A 6,905-nucleotide genomic window follows, 5' to 3' on the forward strand; every position below is an offset into this window, starting at 1 on the left:
ATTTTCCTCTATCCTGTTTTCCCCTGTTTATCTTTCTCTCTCTTCTTTCACCCTGTCCCTTCTCATAAGTTTTTCTTCTCACCACCACCTCCCCCAATCTGTCACCTCTTTTATCAGTCCTACTTCTTCTCTTATTATCCCTTACCCTCCTACTTTCCCATAGGTTAAGATAGGTTTCTGTACCCAACTGAGTGTGTATGTTATTCCCTCTTCTAGCCAATTCTGATGAAAATAAAGTTCAAGCATTGCTTACCTGCCTGCCTCCCCGATCTTCCCATCTACTGTAATGCTCTTTCTTGCCTCTTTGATGTTATATCTCTCCCTCCCCCTTTTCTTAGAGCCTTCCTCTTTCTCACTCCTTAATTTTTTTTGATACCTTCCCTTCATAATCAACTTACACTTGTGCCTTCTGTCTATGTATATTCTTTCTAACTGTCCAAACAAATAATGACAAAGTTCTTAAGAGTTATAAATATCACCTTTCTATGTAGGAATGTAAACAGTTTAACCTTATTGAATCCCTTATGTTTTCCCTTTCCTGTTTCCCTTTTTATGTTTCTCTTGAGTCTTGTATTTGAAAATCAAAATTTCTGTTCAACTCTGGTATTTTTATCAGGAATGGTTGAAATTCCTCTATTTCATTAAATATCTATTATTTTCCTTGAAGGATTATACTCAGTTTTCCTGGGCAGGTGTTTCTTGGTTGTAAACCCAGTTCTTTTTCCCTCCAGAATATCATATTCCAAGTTCTTTGATCCTTTAATGTAGAAGCTGCTAAATCTTGTGTAATCCTGACTGTGACTCCATGATATTTGAATTGTTTTCTTCTGATGGCTTACAAATATTTTCTTTTTGACTTGGGAGCTCTGAAATTTGGCTATAATATTCCTGGAAATGTTCATTTTGAATTCTCTTTTAGGATGTGAGTGGTTGATTCTTTTGATTTTATCCTCTGGTTCTAGAATATTGATTAGTATTTCCTTGACAATTTCTTGAAAGATAATGTCTAGGATTTTTTTTTTTATCATGGCTTTTAGGTAGTTTGATGATTCTTGAATTATTTCTACTAGATCTATTTTCCAAGTTAGTTGTTTTTCCAATGAGATATTTCACATTGTCTTCTTTATTTTTTGTGCTGTTTTTAAAGATATTTATGGGGGTCTGTTTTCAGTTTTTGTTTTTCAGTTCTTTCAAGGTGGTATGATCTAAGGAGAGGTGAGGTCACTGCTCTCTTGGCCTGTGCTTTGGTCTGTGAATATCCACAAGTACTGTTTCTTTTTATTGTTTTATTATTTCTTTTTTATTTGCAGGGGAGAAGGAAAGGCAATTGGGGTTAAGTGACTTGCCCAAGGTCACACAGCTAGTAAATGTGGCAAGTATCTGAGGCCAGATTTAAACTCAGGTTCTCCTGACTTCAGGACTGATGCTCTATTCACTGTGTCACCTAGCTGTCCCTGTTTTATTGTTTCTTAATGTCTCATGGAGTCATTAGCTTTTTGTACATGTCCAACTCGAATTTTTAAGGAATTATTTTTTTTTACCACTCTGTCGAGGGGCTTTATTTTACCTGTATTAATGTAAATAGAATACAAAAGCCAAAATGGCCATAGTATTGATATTCTAAATAGTTTTCTGGGTTTCAGTTTAATAGTACTTTTAAATTTAAAGGCATTCTCTGATTATTCTTAACTTGTAGCATCAAACAAAGTTGAAGAATTAAAGGAAAGGCATCACTACTATGTGGTTTTCCTTTCAGGAGTCCCCAAGAGAAAGAAAACATCTAAACATCTTACAAAAAGTTTATTTTCAAAAAGCTAAACAAAGAATATACAATGACTAATTTTGTGTATTAAAAGCAAAAAGAAGAGGCTCTTGAGAATGTAAAGGAGAAGTGAAGACCCAGGGCATCAATGGTGCTTCATTCCTTATGCTCATTCCAAGGCTTCTAACATGATGATACTGTTTCCTCTGATTACCACCATTCCAATATTGTTCTGTTGCCCACCTGGTGCCATCTCTACACATTCATCAATCACAAGATTCATAAATGGATCAAACCCCTGCAATATTCTTTGGACATGCCTCCCACCATTTAATTTCAATGATAGCTTCTTGTCCATAAATTTTTTTAGCTTGGGCGGGTGCACTTTGCTCATTTTGTTTCAGTTGCAGCCCTTCACCTTCTCCTGGTGCAATCCTCGGTTTCACTCACGCTCCCCTTGCCACCGCTCAGGAATTATTTTCTTCAGCAAGCTTTTGTACCTCCCTTTCCCTCTCCATTTCCATTTCCAATTCTACTTTTTAGGGAGCTTGTTTTTTTTCCCCCCAATGAATATTTGCTTCTCTTTCCCCATTTTTGTGCTTTCTTTTTTTTTGTTTTTTTTGGAGGTCAATTGGGGTTAAGTGACTTTCCCAAGGTCACACAACTAGTTTTTGTGTTAAGTGTCTGAGGTCAGATTTGAACTCAGGTCCTCCTGACTCCAGGGCCGGTGCTCTATTCACCTAGCCCCCCCTTTTGTGCTTTCTTTACCAAGCTGTTGACTCTTTTTTTTCATGATTCTCTTGCACTACTCTTATTTTTTCCCCAATTTTTCTTCTACCTTTTTGATTTTTAAAACCCTTTTTGAGTTCTACCAAGAATTCTTTTTGGGTCTAACACCAGTTCACATTTTTCTTTGATGTTTCATATGTAGCTGTTTTGACATTGTTGTCTCCTTCTGAGTTTGTATTTTGATTTTCCCTGTCACCATAGTAATTTTCTCTAGTCAGGGTTTTGTTGTTGTTGTTATTGTTGTTTTTACTCATTTTTTTTCCAGTTTATTTCTTGACTTTTAACTTTATGTTAAAGTTGGTCTCTGTTCCTTGGGTGAAGGGAGCACTGTTGCAAGCTTCAGGGTTTTTTTTGTGCTGTTTTTAAAGATAGTTATGGGGATCTGTTTTCAGTTTTCTTTTTTCAGTTCTTTCAAGGTGGTATGATATAAGGAGAGGTGTGGTCACTGCTCTCTTGCCCTCTGCTATGGTCTGTGAATATCTACAGGTACTGTTTTCTGTCTTGGACCTGTGATTAGGATCCCTCTCTCCTGTGGCCACAAGCTCTGGTGGGCTCCTTCTCACCCTGGGACTGTGACCCAGGTCTGTGACCTGAATCTTTGTTTGGGCAATGCAACAGAATTCTGCACCCAGTGCCAGCAAAGTGTCCCCTGTAATCTTCTGACCTGTTGTCTAGTACTCTTATAGTTTGTGGGCTGAGAACTCTGGGAGTCACTATTACTGATTAAGTTGTTCCCAAGGCTTGCACTGGCTTGCTGGAGTAGAGCCTGCTGCTGGCTTGCATGGCAGGGGGTGGGGGGTGGGCGGGGAATGCTTGAGAGGGTCAGGGCTTTGCTTTTGGCTTCTACCAGGGAGGGAAATACCTCACTGCTGGCTTGTATTGGGTACAAGGCCTAGCTGCTGGCTTGTTGAGGCATAGCCTACTACTGGCTTGGCCTAGGCTGTCTGTGCTGGACTGCATTCCACTCTTGTATCAGTGAGACAGACCTTTCCTGTCTACCTTCTAAATTGTCTTGGACTAGAAAATTGTTTCATCCCATTCTTTTTTTGGTTCTGCCACTCCAGAATTCATTTTGAGACATTATTTTAAAGTTGTTTGGAGGGGAATTTGGGAGAGCTCTGGTGAGTTCCTGCCTTATTCCACCATCTTGGCTCTACCGTCCTGCAAGAAATAGTATTGAATAATGCCAGAAGGAGTGCTGATAACTTCTAGGCTAGGTCTTCATTTGTTTATTCATTTACTCAATAATTTATATGTGTGTTTTCAGTCATTTCAATTTTATCTGTGTGGGGATTAGAACTGTTCAACCTACTATAAAAGAGAGAGGAAGAACTCTGAGCCTATGGCACTTTATTAAAGGTCCCATCTAATGAAGTGGACCTCTGATCTTCTTGATGATCTGAGATGCCCCCCTTCTTCTGGGACCTTATATTTATAGAGTTTGATACCCAAATATGAAAAAAAAAGGCATGGTATAACACAGAATCCCATTGACTGAAATATGACACAAAAACTAAGATAAATCAACATGATCTATCAGCAGGTTCGTGAGTTGGGTGAAGTAAGGCATATTTCCACTGACTAGATGGTCACATGATAGATGAGCTCCTCATTAAGTTAGGCAAGAGGACATGGTACAACTTATATATACACTTCAAGAATATATCAGAGGGAATTTCCATTCCATGCCACCACGCATGCTTGGTTTGGTTATGAAATACGAACAAAACAGGATGGAGATATTTTTGTCAGCATTCTTATGGATGTGCAAGAAAGCTCCATAGCTGGTCACCAAGGTAATGAACATTACATTAAAGTTTTATGCCTATTATAGGGCCTTTCTATTAGAATCTATATTCCTATGTGACTTATACAAAGTACAGATTAATACATTGCTTATTCTTATACCTATTATTAGGTGATTGACTAGATATGTATTACTAGATCAACTTACTAAAATAATTACTAACAACGATTACCCCTTATAAAACCATAATGTACTGACTAATACTGACTAGAGTTTGAGTAGGGGTCCTCAATGAATAATTTCTCTCATGACTCTTCTTGGCCCCATTTGGGGTTTTCTTTATACAGATGCTGGAGTGGTTTTCCATTTCCTTCTCCAGTTCATTTTATGAATAAGGAAAGTGAGGCAAATAGGTTTAAGTGACTTGCCCAGGGTCACACATCTAGTCAGTGTCTGCTGTCAGATTTGAACTCAAGAATAAGAATCTTTCTGACTCCAGGTCCAGTACTCTCTCTACTATGCCACCTAGCTGCCCCTCATTCATTTATAGCTATCTATTTATCTATCAATCTATCATCTACCATTGTATCTATCAACTCTCTATTTATTGACTTGGTCCCCCTATCTTGCCTAGGCTAGAAATCCTGCAGCCACTCATGGACCTGATACCACTACTGATCATTCAGGATCTCTGACATGTTCTATTTATGTCTTGGATTGGTTTACCCTTTGAAGTGACCCATTTCCAGGGTCTCTTGAGCTTGGTACCAGACTTAGCAGGGATATCCTGCTATAGACCACACCCCTCAGAACTCTAGAGCTCAAGTAATCCCCCAACATCCCCAGGTGGAAGGGATTATAGCTATGTGCCACCTTATCTGGGCCGTGTGGGGTCCTATAGTAATTGTGGGCAAGGTTAGGGCAAACGGACATCCTGCTGTTAAGGCTAATATTAGCTTCCATATTACCACAACTCAAAAAGACAGAGGGAGAATCCTGAGAAATTTCTAATTGTTCTTTTTCTACCTGGGAACTTCAGTTTGCCTACTCTTATGGGACTAAGATAACAGGGAAGAACAGGCCACAGGGCCAAAATGAGTCATCCTTTTCTCCAAAATTTTCTTTAAATCTAGTTAATCTAAGGTTGGAACATTTCTGGTATAATAGTCCTAATTTCATTAGTCCTACAGCAAATTTTCTTAATTTAAATATTTCCTGGGTAGTCCTTCCTATACAACTAAAACCTATTTAAATCTATAATGAGAAAAAAGAAGTTTAATTTTAAACATCCTTAATGGTAATATTATAAAAGGCCACAAGATGGTCTTTTGTGGCTAAGACATTAGATTATTTGCACCAACTCCACTGACCTTGTGCAAGTAACTTATGCAAGGCCTTTAGTAAAGTTGGAACATGGTCTCCTGACTCCTAGTCAGGTGCTTTAACCACTGTAGGGTCATATTATCTCATAGTCACAGTTGGTATGGTGCCTAAGACCTATGACAAACAAAGGGCAGTATAAACTGATGCAGAATGAAGTGAACAGAACCAAAAGAGCAATTTATACAATAACTGTAATAACATAAAGAAAAACAATTTTGATTGAGATATCTAAGAACATGAAAGAAATCTTGAAATATTTAAGAACTATCAGTGCAATGACCAATCATGACATCAGAAGACTGATGAAGCATGTTTCCTACCACTTGGAAGAGAGAAGATGGACTAGAAATGCAGAATGACACATAGTTCCAATGTGTAAATATATTTTTCTTATCTATGCTTATTTATGAATTTATATTTGGGGTGGGAGAGAATTACTGGGGGGAGATATGAGAGGATAATGAGAATGATAAAAAAAGAGCATAAACTAAATGTTAAAAAAAACAGGCAGAAGAAAACAGAAGCAGATACAGAAAGGCAAGGCAGTTTTGTCATTCTGGTATTATATTTAATATACACGTAAAAGGGAGGAGGGAACAGAACTAATTATTTATATGCTACCTACTATGTGCCAGACACTGTACTAAGTGCTTTTCAAATATTATCTCATTTGATTCTCACAACAATCCTAAGAGATAGATACTATTTTCCTCATTTCACAGTTGAGGGAACTGAGGCAAACAGAGCTTAAGTGACCTGCCCAGGGTCACATAGCTAGTAAGTGACTAAGGATGTATTTGAACTCAGGTTTTCCTGATTCCAGCCCCAGTGCTTTATCCACTACACCCTGGTCATCTTCAAAATGAAATGATACAAAACAAAACAAAACAAAAAAATCTTAACAAAAAACACCCTACAAACTATAATAGCTTGAAGTTTCATATACAATCTTCTTTTTATTTTCTCTTTGTATGTCGAAATGTTCACATTTATTGAATTTATAGTAAAGGAGAAAAAAAAAACTTGTCAGAGGTGGTGGTATACACCTGTAATTCCTGCTACTGTGGAGGCTAAAGCTGGTAGATCACTTGTGCTCATGAGTTTCAAGCTTCAATAGGAAAAAAAAACCTACGGGGTGTCCATACTAAGCTTAGCACCAATAGGGTGAGTCCCTAGAAAGGGATGACTGGGCACCAAGACTGTTAACTGACCCAGGTCAGAAAC

At 37.9% G+C, this 6,905-nt stretch overlaps 1 pseudogene; it reads right to left on the reverse strand.

Annotated features, from left to right (window-relative positions):
- Window positions 1-1,785: 1,785 nt before the first annotated feature.
- Window positions 1,786-2,229, reverse strand: LOC138149254 (small nuclear ribonucleoprotein G pseudogene; annotated as a pseudogene).
- Between the last annotated feature and the right edge of the window lie 4,676 nt (window positions 2,230-6,905).

The sequence above is a fragment of the Petaurus breviceps genome, unplaced genomic scaffold, assembly GCF_028583685.1.
Source record: "Petaurus breviceps papuanus isolate PSGF00001 unplaced genomic scaffold, PetGlider_PUasm1.0 90845, whole genome shotgun sequence".
In the NCBI taxonomy this organism is placed as follows: Eukaryota; Metazoa; Chordata; class Mammalia; order Diprotodontia; family Petauridae; genus Petaurus; species Petaurus breviceps.